The 13792-nt window shown below is 45.2% G+C and overlaps 1 pseudogene; it reads right to left on the bottom strand.

Moving 5' to 3' along the window:
• Positions 1-1213: 1213 nt before the first annotated feature.
• Positions 1214-3294, bottom strand: LOC117191732 (annotated as a pseudogene).
• Positions 3295-13792: the final 10498 nt, after the last annotated feature.

Genomic DNA, 13792 nt, shown 5'->3' with positions numbered 1-13792 from the left:
AGTTTTTCTCTTCACTAAATTCTTGGTTTTTCCTTTTCGTCGGACCGATACGCAACCGACTCAATGGACTTTCACGAGGGAATAGCCGATAGGGACGCCAACGTTCTGGCGGCAAATCCTCTAACAGGTCCCTGGATGCATTTTCAACAGAGATAGCCTGACGTTTTGACCTGTTACCGTCTTTTTGGTTTTCCCTTGACCTGTCGTTCGCCTGCCACTCTGAGCACTAGATGGCGCGACAAAAACTCAGCATTCCCTGCTGCTACACCCCGTAGATGTTGTGCCGCTGCTGGCGAGGCTGTGCCGCAATCTGCTGCTGGCGGCGATTGCGTCCTCCACTGCTGCGGTGGCCAAACTCCCTACCATCGTAGCCGCCGCCGACGCCCCGCCCCATGATGCGCAGCTCCGGATCGGAATGGGCATGCCCCATGGAGGGACCGAACCCGGAGTCATTGCCCGATCGCTGTGTCATCTTCATGGATCGCCGGAACGAGGGTGGCGGCTGGGAGCAGGCATACCGCTGTCCCCTCACCGACCGCTGCCTGGAGCGGGCATTCCTCGGCCGCTTGGCCGTCCGCGTGCACACATAGCAGCAGATGCGCCAGTAGAGAAAGCTATGAAAGAGAGAAGTGGTGTGGAGTGGAGTCATTAGCGGCGGAGTCACGCAGCTGTGGAGATGTCAGCGCGCAGAGGCTCACCGGAATGACGTGGCCATCACATCCCCAATGTTGGACAGGCAGATGAGCATCAGCGGGATGCCGACGATGGCATAGAAATCGTTGTCACCTTGCCCCAGTCGGATTTTAAGGTCTTTTAAGGCTTTATTTAGCTGTCACAAAGTTGAAAAGAGTAAACGTGTACATTTCCAAGGGCTGGAAACAAAAGTTTCACACCATATTTTGGGTGGCATCATTTTTACGCGCTAAAAAGTGAATTTTGAGTTTTGTGCTGTAAAATGGACACATCGAACAACGTACGCCTGCAACTTCAGCAGCAGCAGGCACGCAAATCGAATCAAAACATTCAGGTCTATGTACGCGTTAGGTGAGTGCCCAATCTACGGGTAGTAGATCGCCCAATAAGTACGATTTCCATCCCTGCAGGCCGCTGAATGCACGCGAGCGATGCATACGCTCCGCAGAGGTTGTGGATGTGCTCAATCCACGCGAGATCCTCACACGCCACACCCTCGACTCGAAGTTGACGAAGAAGTTTACGTTTGATCGGAGCTTCGGCCCCGCGTCCAAGCAATGCGATGTCTATGCGGTGGTGGTGTCGCCCCTGATCGAAGAGGTGCTAAGCGGCTACAATTGTACGGTGTTCGCGTACGGACAGACGGGTACTGAACAGAATAGAACAGAAATAAGGTGAAAACTGGCACAGGGAGAGCTTTTGGTCGTGGCTCACCCAATTCCTGGCTCAGATGCTGCTTGGAGGCCGCCTGCTGCTCCAAATAGAGACTCAGGCTGCCGCCAATCACCTCCAGATTGTCCTGCATGCGATCCTTGAACTACTCGCTGGCACTGCGTATCTGTTCATCGGTGTCCCTTCGCCGTTCGATGGTGCCATAAAGCTGCTCCGTTTCATTGGTGGCCAGATCTGCCACGGTCAGGATTTTGTGCGCCTGCGTCGTGAGCGTCTCCTCCGTTTTCATGTGCGAGGCCACCAGCTGTTTCTTCTCCTTGTAGCGGCGCTTGGTCTTCGTGAGGACCTTCTTTGTCAGCAGTAGACTCCCCTTGGTGTCGGTTAGGTGCTGCTCCGTTTTCTCCAGCTCCTGGGTCTTCTCCACGAGACTCAGGCTCACCTCGTTGAAGGTCTTCTCCTTCGACAGCAGCTCATCTTTGAGGGCCTTCAGCAGCAACATCTTCTCGTTGAGCTCTCGATTCTGCGAGTCCATTTTCATGGTCATCTCCCCGTAGGTCTCCTCCGCCAGATAGATGCCATTCTTGTCTCGCGCTGCGAGGAGATCTCGCTTCAGTTTGTCAATCTCCTCGGTGTACTCCTTGAGGACCGTTTTCTTGGTTAGCTTCTGATTGACTTCTGGCTTATTCTGGATATTCTTCGCCCGATGCGCGTACTCCAGCGTGCTGAGTGTCTCGTCAATGTCCTTGTGCCCTGGCGAGATGGTGGCAATGATCGAGGTCTTTGTCCGGCCGCCCAGCGACTCCTGCAGCAGACGCGTCAGCTTCGATTCGCGGTACGGGACATGGGGGCCCGATCCACCAGAGCGGTAATCACACGGCCCAGCGTCAGGAGGCTCTGGTTGATTTTGACCGTCTCGCGCACGCGTATCCCCTTCTCGTTGCCCGCCTTGGAGAAGTTCTCGCTGCCCGCCAGATCCACCAGATTGAGTTTTCCGATCTTCAGCATATCCTCGCCATCGATGCCGTTCTCACGAATGTGCACCACTATGGAGAAGACGGTGTGGCTGCGCGAGGACTGCGCGTTCATCAGGGTGGTCGCGGTCTTGCGTCGCTCCTTGCCCTTCTCCAGGAGCTTGTAGACATCGTCCTTGCTCTGGACAGTGATCTCCTCGAGGCCCTGGATGATCACCGAACCCTTCTTTGTGCTGTCGTCGAAGATGCGTATCTTTGTGGAGTCATCGGTGGAGAGGAGGTCGCACAGCTCCTCGTTGTACAGCTCCAGGTAGGAGATGCGCATCGTAATCTCAACTTCCATCATGCGGAGTTCGTCGAAAAGGAGACTCAAGGCACGCGGTATGATGCCCACATCAGAGTCCTACAAAAGGGCCAAAAGCCACAGACAAAAAGCAGGTAGAGCAGCAATTAACGTTTGAACCGCCGTCCGATTCTAGGAATTAGAAAACTGGTTCCCCTCTACTCACATCTTCCCAAGAGGACTTCAACTCCGCGGTCTCATTCCCCACCATCGTGTGCGTCTTGCCAGTAGCCGTCTGTCCGTACGCGAACACCGTACAATTGTAGCCGCTTAGCACCTCTTCGATCAGGGGCGACACCACCACCGCATAGACATCGCATTGCTTGGACGCGGGGCCGAAGCTCCGATCAAACGTAAACTTCTTCGTCAACTTCGAGTCGAGGGTGTGGCGTGTGAGGATCTCGCGTGGATTGAGCACATCCACAACCTCTGCGGAGCGTATGCATCGCTCGCGTGCATTCAGCGGCCTGCAGGGATGGAAATCGTACTTATTGGGCGATCTACTACCCGTAGATTGGGCACTCACCTAACGCGTACATAGACCTGAATGTTTTGATTCGATTTGCGTGCCTGCTGCTGCTGAAGTTGCAGGCGTACGTTGTTCGATGTGTCCATTTTACAGCACAAAACTCAAAATTCACTTTTTAGCGCGTAAAAATGATGCCACCCAAAATATGGTGTGAAACTTTTGTTTCCAGCACTTGGAAATGTACACGTTTACTCTTTTCAACTTTGTGACAGCTAAATAAAGCCTTAAAAGACCTTAAAATCCGACTGGGGAAAGGTGACAACGATTTCTATGCCATCGTCGGCATCCCGCTGATGCACATCTGCCTGTCCAACATTGGGGATGTGATTTTTTTATTTGTAAACTTGCTCAGGGCACTTAGTGTGACCCTGAAGCGTACTTTATTAATGTTCTTATTACTAGGTGCAACATATAACATTATTTATGGAAACATTACAATTTTATTAACATTTAGGTATTTTTTTTTTTTACTTTACGGTAACATTGATAATAACAGACAGAAAAATACTAGACAGTTATCGATAATTGCTCTTGTAAACAAAAGTTAAGTTAAGATCGGCTTGTGTTTTCTTTTTTCTGACTTAGGCATAAAAATTTTGTGACGCTGCTCCTGGACCCCTCATCCGGTGCGAAACGGAGGCATGGACGACAGGGAGACCTCCAAGCATCGGCAACGCAAGCGCGGCATCGTCTCGTCCCTCCCTTCCTGGCCGAATCCAGCCGATGCCACTCTAAGAAAAACGGCGAGGCATATGCTTCTTTCTGTGAATGATATGAAACTCCTGGCTGATTTTAATATTATTTTATTTTCAGGTTTGTGTTTTGTAGGTTTGGCGATCAAGTGTCAGGAATCCAGTTAGGTAATTTGTGTTGTTATATTTATTGGATTTTTAACCTTTGTTTTGACTGATTTTAATTATTTTCTATTTACAGGTTCGATTGGTCCATTGGGAGGTTTGCGTTGAGTTTGGTAAGTAAGTCTATTTGTGCTTTTCCTTTGGTTAATTTTAGCTACATTTTATTTGAAGGCTAAATTAATTTGTTTAGAGGTTTGTGTTGAATTGGGTAAGTCAGTTTATTTCTGTTTTGGCTGATTTTGATTGTATTTTATTTGCAGGTTTTGATTGGTTTGTTTGGAAGGTAGCGTAGTAAGTGAATTAATTTGTGTTTTGACTGATTATTGAATGTATTCTATTTACAGGTTCAATTGGTTTATTTGGAGGTTTTCGTTGTGTTTGGCAAGCGAGTCTATTTCTGTTTTGGCTGATTTTGATTGTATTCCATTTGCAGGTTTTGATTGGTTTGTTTGGAAGCTAGCGTGGAAAGTAAATTCATTTGTGTTTTGACTGATTTTAATTGTATTTTATTTGCAGGTTCAATTGGTTTATTTGCAGGTGTGCGTTGAATTTGGTGAGCGAGTTTATTTCTGTTTTGGCTAATTTTGATTGTATTTTATTTGCAGGTTTTGATTGGTTTGCTTGGAGGTGATTTGGTAAGCGGTTTAAGTTATGTTTTGGCTGCTTTTAATAAGTTTTCTTTGTAGGCTTATATTTTCTGGATTTGGTGATAATGTGTCCATTTTCGCTGTGCCATTGGACCAAGTCTTAACCATTCGGCTGGAAGACGCCTTCCTCTTCATCCTATAATTCTTTGTATACCCAATGGTTGGCCCCTGATTCTTTCAAGTATTGTTTCCCTAGTGTATTTCCCTTGAGCATACATTTTTCTGTACACGTTTATTTGTAGTTCGCAGAATCTGTCCGGGTGTTTGTATGGTTTTTTCTTCCGTTCGGCCTCTCTATTGTCCATTTTAGCCTTTTCCAGTCTTTCCTGTTCTTCATTTTCTAACCTCAGCAGAGTAGGAAGTTCTTTCCTCAGGATGGGTACATACTTCTCTACTATAACTTTGCGCTCAGCTTCGGAATAGTATCGAGTCTGATCCAGATCTGGATTTGTTGTTCCTGACGTTGTCCATTACTACGCGGGAGGATAAACTTCCGGAGTTGATTGTCATATCTGTGGCGGCTAGATTTCAATCTATTAGGGACATGGGGGTTGATCAGCAGTCTGGCCACTTCGGAGTTTGAGTGATCCACGAGTGAGTTAGCGAGACGGCCGCTAGCTTTCTCGTAAACCTCCTGGACAGTTTTGATATTGTATACACTTCTGATATTGTCGTTTCTTGTGTATCTTGTAGCCCTAACTGCCCTCTTCACTAGTCTTCTCTTTTTTGGTTTGTGATGTGCACGGGAACAAAAGTTTGTCAAGGATAGTAATGGGTGTGGTGGAGGAAGGGCGGCACGGCACGGCACGGCACACGACAGACACCACAAAAGAACAGGGCAACACAGAAAAACGTCAATGGCGACACGGCAAAGAACAACGAAAATGCGACACGAAACGGCACGAAACGGTTATAGCACGTCCGACGATCGCGACCTCTCGAGCGGGTGGACGAGATGAGAGTGGCGGACGAGGTTCATGGTGGAACTCTCACATGTCCACCAACTCTCACACTCTCCCCCCCCCCCCCCACTCGGGAGACCCGATCGCCGGTTCCACTTTCACTCACCCCAATATTGAGTGAGATGAAAGTAGTCCGAGGGCAGCAGCACCGATAAGTAGGCAATGGAGAATTGGAATGGCCGTTTGTTATAGTGGCTGTCTGTGTTGTCGTTGGTTAATGGCTAGTGTCTTATGTTCTTTGGCTCTGTGTATTGGCTGCTCTGTTGTTGGGGGATGGGATGGAAAGGAAAGGGGGAAATTTGCCTGCTCCCGTATAACCACCCGGATACTTTCAACTTCCGGATCTTACGATCCGGGCGCGTGACGCTCCGAAGAGTCGACCGCATAGCATCATGTGGGCGGTTGAAATGGCTTTGTTGGGGCATTTGGCAGAGTGGCGTAGATTGGCAGTGTTCATTTTGTTCCTGCTCAACCGCATTTGGTCTTTAGTTGCTTTGAAGTGGGTAGGGGAGGAAATGGGGGTGGGGAGGAAATGGCTGGGCGTAGTTGCCGAATTTGCGACCGATAACACACTGGCATTGAGAAATGCAATTTGAATTTGTATTGGCTTTTTGGTGTGTTATCGGTCAGAGTCTAGTATTTGCGTGGTATTTTTGGTAATACCACGTGTCAAGGGGAGTTATGGGAATGGCAAATAGGTTGGGAAGAAGAATAAGAAGGTAATAAAACCAATCAGAAAACTACGAAAAATATACAATTAACTACAGAAAAACTACATTAATTTACAAAAACTTATTCCTAATATCACAGGCAAGTAACTAAAACTATGGACAAACTATCTACGGACATGCAAAAACTACAGAAAACAACAGGATTGACATCTACAACAAATACATGTAGGAAACGAAGGAAAGAGAGAGACACGAAGCGGTCGTGTTTTCGTCGTGTCGTCGGGATAGAGCAGTAATCAGCTCTGAGAGAGCCGATAGCAAGAGAGAGAGATAGTCAGTTGTCAGTTCAGCCACGCATCAGACGTACACGCATATAATTATTCACAAACATACTTGTAAAACTTGGAGCTGTTATAATTTTAAGTCCAACATACTTATTAAATAAATGTTACTCGTTGCCATCAAGCAACTTAAACTACTACAAATTGGGGGCTCGTCCGAAAATAAGCCCAAGACAACAACATTTGCAAGTGAGATTTGTGCGTGTATTTGGAAATTTTGGCGAACACGAGGCTAGAGCTACAAGGAGACAAGCGGCACAGAGACGACAATCTGAGCGCGTTCGTTCCAAAGAGAGCAGAAGCGACAAAACTACGGCAGACGGCAGCAAACACAGCAAGAATCAAAACCTTCGTTGTTGTTGTTGTGCATTGCGTCTGAGAGGCTAGAGCTACAAGGAGACAAGCGGCACAGAGACGACAATCTGAGCGCGTTCGTTCCAAAGAGAGCAGAAGCGACAAAACGACGGCAGACGGCAGCAAACACAGCAAGAATCAAAACCTTCGTTGTTGTTGTTGTGCATTGCGTCTGAGAGGCTAGAGCTACAAGGAGACAAGCGGCACAGAGACGACAATCTGAGTGCGTTCGTTCCAAAGGAAGCAGAAGCGACAAAACGACGGCAGCAAACAGCAAGAATCAAAGAACATTGATTGTTGTTGTGTTGCACTGCGTCGGACGGAGACTACAACTACAAGAAAAGACAAGCAGCAGTTCATTTTGTAACAGCAGAAGCAGCGACGATTCGGGAAGCGACAACGAGTTATCGGCGAACGGCGAGAGCAAGGCAAGGCAACAAAGAGAGGACGGCAACAGCGACATCGACAGGCAAGCGAGATCTGGATGTGGTGGTGTGTGTGCGTCAAATTTGGAGTCTGGAAAGTTCTGCGCAGAAGCGAGAGTTAACAAGGGTAAACCCATAGTAAGGTGAGCGTTAACAGAGAAGCGATCGTTAACAGTGACGACTTTAAAGGCGTTTTCGAAGTCGATGTTAACTGGAAAATTGTTAACAGGCCAGCAGTAATAAGGTTGTTTAAGTTGATTTAATTACATTTTCTTAGATATAAGCTAATATCAATTATTTTGTATTTAAATCGTCACGATGCAAGTTGAAGAGATAATGACACTGAGAGTCGCAGATTTGCGAGAGAAGTTAAGAGAGCTTGCGTTGCAGACGACGGGACGAAAGCGCGATTTGCAAGATAGACTATTAATACATCACGGCTTTCCAGTTGAGGATGAAGAAGAGTCAGAGAATGAGTCCGTAGTGTAGGCCGTCTAATCCGGGAATTGTAGTGACCAATATCGGTGCGTGAGTGAACTGTATAGGTATAAAAACACAAACCCGGTGATTTAATGTAACTCTTTTTTATTAGCTGCGCGTCCGTCTCTCACAATCGCCATTTACAAAGTGCTCTCACTCTCTTCTCCATGTTTCTTATCCGATAACTCACTATTGGTATTTCCCACCGAGTGTATCGATGGTGCGGTAAATACCAATGCGCGCTGTATGCTATTTTAAATACTAGTTGAATGCCTCACTAATTATTACCTTGCTACAATTCGGCCATCCTGACCGGAGTGCTCCTGAACTCCTTACATTTAATTTAGTTTCTAGATAGGTTGATTTATTACAGTTGGGTGTGGTTTACTCTTAATATTCTAAGTTTACGTGTTACAATCATTTTCTTCATTTTGATTCCCTGTGACATTTGCATTATTACCATTTTCAATCCACGGCTTCATATTTGCCACCGCCCAAACTCCTTTATACGGGATCCTTGATTGTTGAAACCCCTCTACATCTTCTAGCAAATACCTATCATTTTTTAACACCTTTGATATCTTATAAGGTCCTTTGAACTTCGGGATAAGCTTTTTAGACACCCCTGTATGAGTGTCGAAATTTCTCACCATAACTAGATCATTATCTACGTACACGTGTGGCTCCCTTCGCTTTGAATTTGTTGCTTGTTTGTTATAAGACTGTATTTTTTCCTGATGAGTGCCTGCTACTGCTCTAATCTTTTCTATATCCCTTGTTGCCCGCTGTTCGGTTAGTTCGTCTAGATGATCTTTTAGTAAATCTGAAACCTTTCCTTTTTGTACGACCCCAAACAACATTCTGCTCGGGTGTTCATTAATTGTTCTTTGAATTGTGTTGTTCATCGCGTGTTCTACTGTTTCCACTACCATATCCCAATGTAATCCTTTTTCCGGGTCAACAAGCTTTGCAATCATGGGTCCCAAACTTCTGTTCACCCTTTCTACCTGCCCGTTGGCCTGTGGCGACCCTGTTGCTATCTTTACGTGTTTAACATTGCTCTGTTCTAAGAATTCTTCAAACTCTTTTGACGTGAAACAGCTTCCTCTGTCTGACACAATGCATCTGGGTCTACTGTAAGCTCGGAAATAATCTTTCATTGCAATTACTGCTTCCTTTGTGCTAGTGGTTTTGGTCGTATAAAGTCTTACGAATTTGGTGAACGCGTCTATTACTACTAAAACATGTTTGTTGGCCCTGCCTTTGTCGACTGGCCCGAAATGGTCGATATGTACTACCTCGAATGGTCCTGACCCTTTTGGTATGTTGTGTAAAAACCCTTCCTCTTTTCCGTGTTTTGCTGAGTACGCTATGCATTTTAGACAGTTTTCAATGTGTCGCTTGGCTTTATACCTTACGTTTGAGATCCAGTAGCTTTTCGATATAGCGTCGGTCATCTTGTCTATACCGACGTGCCCTAGTTCATCGTGGTACTTATAGAGTACGTGGCCTTCCATTTCCTCGGGTACGCAGAATAGGATAGTATTGTTATCTTTTTTCCTGTATATTATTCCGTTTCTCATCTCATAATGTTTGTGTTCTGATTTCTGTAACGTTTCTCTCAGCTCCATCAGTTTGTTATCTCTGTTTTGGCATATAATTAAATTTTCTTCAAAGGTGTTTGTGTCTACCGTGAGTATCTGAACGGCTCTGCTTAGCGCATCTACGTGTTGCATTCTACTTCCTGACCTGTGTTCTAACTTGTAGTCATAATTTTGTAACTCTAACGCCCAGCGGGCAATGCGTGGATTGAGTTCTTTCTTGTTTAGAGTCATAGTTAGCGCGTTGCAGTCTGTCACTATTTTGAAGGGTATGCCTTGCACGTATACTCTAAACCGTTGTAGTGCATAAATTATCGCTAGTGTCTCCAGTTCAAAGCTGTGGTATTTTGCTTCGGTAATTGTTGTCCGCTTGGAGAAATAAAACACCGGGTGCATTCTGCCATCACCCTTCTTCTGCATTAGAATTGACCCGAAACCTAACGAACTTGCATCGCAATGTACTTCTGTCGGATCTCTGGGATTGTAAAGTGCCAAGATCGGTGCTTCCAACAAATTACTTTTGAGTTGTTCGAAACATTCTAGTTCTACGATACCGAATTCAAACTTCCTGTCTTTTTTGACCAAATCATAAAGGGGCTTAGCTTTCGTAGAAAAATCTTTTACGAACCGTCTAAAGTAAGAACATAACCCTAAGAAACTCTGCACTTCGTTCGTTTTCGTGGGGACTGGGAACCCTTTTACTGCCTGTAATCCCTTCGTATCTGGTTTAATTCCGTTACCCGATATGGAATAGCCCAGGTACTTAACTTCTGACTGTAAGAATTCGCATTTATCAATCCTTAATTCAAGTTTATTCTCTACCAATCGTCTCATCACTTCTTGTAAAATTTCCATGTGACTATCACTATCTTTTGTTGCTACCATAATATCGTCCATGTATATTATAACTTTGTCTTCCTTTACCATATCTGCAAAAATGTTGTTTGTGAATCTTTGAAACACCGCCGATGCATTTCGTAACCCGAACGGCATCCTCAACCATTCGTATTGTCCCATGGGGGTCGTGAACGATGTGTATTTAACTGAATCTTTATGCATAAATACGTGGAAGTATCCATTCTTCAGGTCTAACTTGGTGAAAAGTCTTTTCCCTGACAGTTTATCTAGTAGGTCGTCTATCAGAGGTGTTGGGTAATTGTCCTTTATCATACCTTTATTAAGTGTGCGATAATCGACGCACAGTCTCAACTCTCCCGAATTCTTTTTTACCAGTACTATAGGCGAAACGTATTCTGACTCACTGGTTCTGATGTAACCTTTTTCTGTGTATTCGTCTATCATTTTCTGTACTTGGGCTTTTTCGCTATACGACAGTCTTCTAGGTGGGCAATGAAACGGTTTTTCGTGTTCGAAATTCAACTTCATTTCCCACTTGGTTTGTGGTAAGTTTGGTCTTTCTGCGTTTACATACGCTGTCCTAAACATGTATTTAAGTCGTCCTGCGAGTTCTTGGCTACAATCTGTCCCTACTTTCAACTCCCAGTCGTTTTCTTTGTCTGGATACTGGCTTGGTAGTTCGTTGAAATTGGTTTTTACGCTCTCGCAGGTATCGCTGTCTTCCAGACACTCAACCATTGCAGAACACTCATTTTCTACCTTGCCTCCACTTTCTACTTCATGCTTATTCTCTTTATCACCCTCATCTTTAACTTCACATTCATATTCTCCTAAACACTCATTCTCTATTTTCCACTCATTTTTTTCTAAACACTCATTTTCTCCTAAACACTCATTTTCTTCTAAACACTCATTTTTTTCTAAACACTCATTTTTTATTTCACACTCGTTTTTTGTCTCACTCTCCTTCTCCTTGCAAATGTCACTTACAATTTTAAATTTGCATAAATTCATAAAATCCCTACCTAACACAGCCTCATAGCCCATCGACTCGTCTGCCACTACTAGTAATTCAAAGTTGATTCGATTTTTGTTAATAATTACAAAACTGGGTATTTTACCAAAGATGTTAAGTTTGCTATTATTTAGTCCAACATAAGCGTAATCCGCATTTTTATTCAAAATAAATTCAATTTCTCTGTTTTTCTTGTCTTTGTTAAACTTATATAAACTTAAATCATCTTCTTTGATTTCGTTCGAACTTAATCGTGAGCGCTCTTCCACTTTATTTAGGTTATTTTCCGACTGGTGCTCTAGACACGATAACTTCATAAAACTTATTGGGCTCCCTGAGTCGATGAGGCAATTTAAGGACAAGCATTTGTTATTGTAATTGCTAATGTATATATTAAATTTGTATATATAATCGTTATGTACCTTGTACCTTGAGTCACCTGGTGACTCATGCTGCCGCATCCGTAGCACGCTCCTCTTTCGCGCTTGGGCTTGCGGCACTCCCCTGCCACGTGGCCCAAAGAGTTGCAGTTGTAGCAGCGAATGGGTGTTGGCGAGGCTCCAGTGTTTGCCCCTTCAGTTGAACCGTACTTCTTTGGCAGCATGATCTTCTCGAACGCCTTGAGTAGTTGATATGGAGCGCCAAAGCACTGCATGTGGGCTTGCCTACGCAGGCCTACATCTGGGATACCTTCGATGACTCCGTCAATAAACTCCTCGTCGTCAATGACTATGCGGGATGCCAGCGACACTTTGGCGTTGAAGTACATCGAGAACTCCTCGCCACGTGCCCATGAACGGGACTCGAACTTGCGACGGAGCAACAGTTTGCTTTCCTTGGGATGGAAAGTGTCTTCCATGACGTTCAACAATTGATCGATTGGCAGCGACATGTGCTCCGGACTCGAATGCAGCCACACCAATGCTTTGTCCTTAAGCTTCGACATTAGCAGCATTAGTAGCTTCTCATCCTTCAGTTTGTTCACTTTTGCGACGGCCTTAAACTGCGCGATCCAAGTTGTGACGTCATCGTTGTTTCCAGAAATGTTGCCATGATATGTTGGCAACATGTCTTTGGCGGCATTTAGCAACATGACGCCAGCGTCATTGCTGGCGGCTGGTGTTGTGTTCTCTCCTCTCCCTTCCTTCTCCCTCTCGCTCTGCAGCTTCAGCAGCACGATTTGCAGTTTTAACATTTCAACCTCTGCTCGATATTCGCCATGGTTGTTGTTGTGCCCAGGCGCTTGCGGTGCTTTTTCGTTCTTCTCTTTGCGTTCGCTCTTCGTCGAGTCTTGATCTGCGGCCGCCTCATCTTCCCTCTCGTTCTCGCATGTTTCGGCTGCCGGTGGTCCCTGTCCCCGCAGCTCTACTGGTATTTCGTTAAGTCTCGCTGCCATGGCAGCTTTGCTTCCACCTTTTGGTAGATTGAGGGACTCCAGCCATTCGCGCAGCCGGGCGGCCGAGAACTCCTCCGCGCCGACCAAGTCCGACATGTTTTTTTTTCAGCGATGGCGTCTTCGACGGACGAGATGATAAAAATTTTCGCTATTTTTCACTGGCGGCGATTGATCGTATCCCACTTCTGAAATTGTAGGCCGTCTAATCCGGGAATTGTAGTGACCAATATCGGTGCGTGAGGGAACTGGAAAGGTATAAAAACACAAACCCGGTGATTTAATGTAACTCTTTTTTATTAGCTGCGCGTCCGTCTCTCACAATCGCCATTTACAAAGTGCTCTCACTCTCTTCTCCATGTTTCTTATCCGATAACTCACTATTGGTATTTCCCACCGAGTGTATCGATGGTGCGGTAAATACCAATGCGCGCTGTATGCTATTTTAAATACTAGTTGAATGCCTCACTAATTATTACCTTGCTACAGTAGTAACAGCAGTGGATGATACCGTAGCAGTTCAACCAGGTACGCGACAGGCAGAGTATAAATCTTGATTTACGCTAAAAGACGTGGAAGGTAGTGTGTCACAATTTTCTGGTTCTAATAACCCCGACATCAATCAATGGATAGAGGAATTAGAAGAATGCGCAGCTACTGTTCAATGGAGTCAATTACAATTATTCATTTATGCCAAGCAGTTGTTAGTTGGTGCAGCAAAATCTTTCGTTCGGAGTTTGCGTGATATTCGTAACTGGAATTCGTTGAAGGCAGCTCTGTTGGATGAGTTTAGTGTTAAACTGTCGTCCGTAGAAGTACATAGAATGTTGCAAAAGCGCCAGCAGAAAAAAGGAGAGTCGTTGCATGAGTTTTTGTATGCGTTATTGGAGATAGCCAAGCCAATTAAACTAGATGATGAGAGTTTAATCGAATATTTTGTGGATGGTATACCAGACGCTAGGGCAAGTAAGGCAATGCCG

Source organism: Drosophila miranda (genome assembly GCF_003369915.1).
Source record: "Drosophila miranda strain MSH22 chromosome Y unlocalized genomic scaffold, D.miranda_PacBio2.1 Contig_Y1_pilon, whole genome shotgun sequence".
NCBI lineage: Eukaryota > Metazoa > Arthropoda > Insecta > Diptera > Drosophilidae > Drosophila > Drosophila miranda.
Note: the sequence above shows the minus strand (reverse complement) of the source record. Positions and strands in the feature narration are given on the sequence as shown.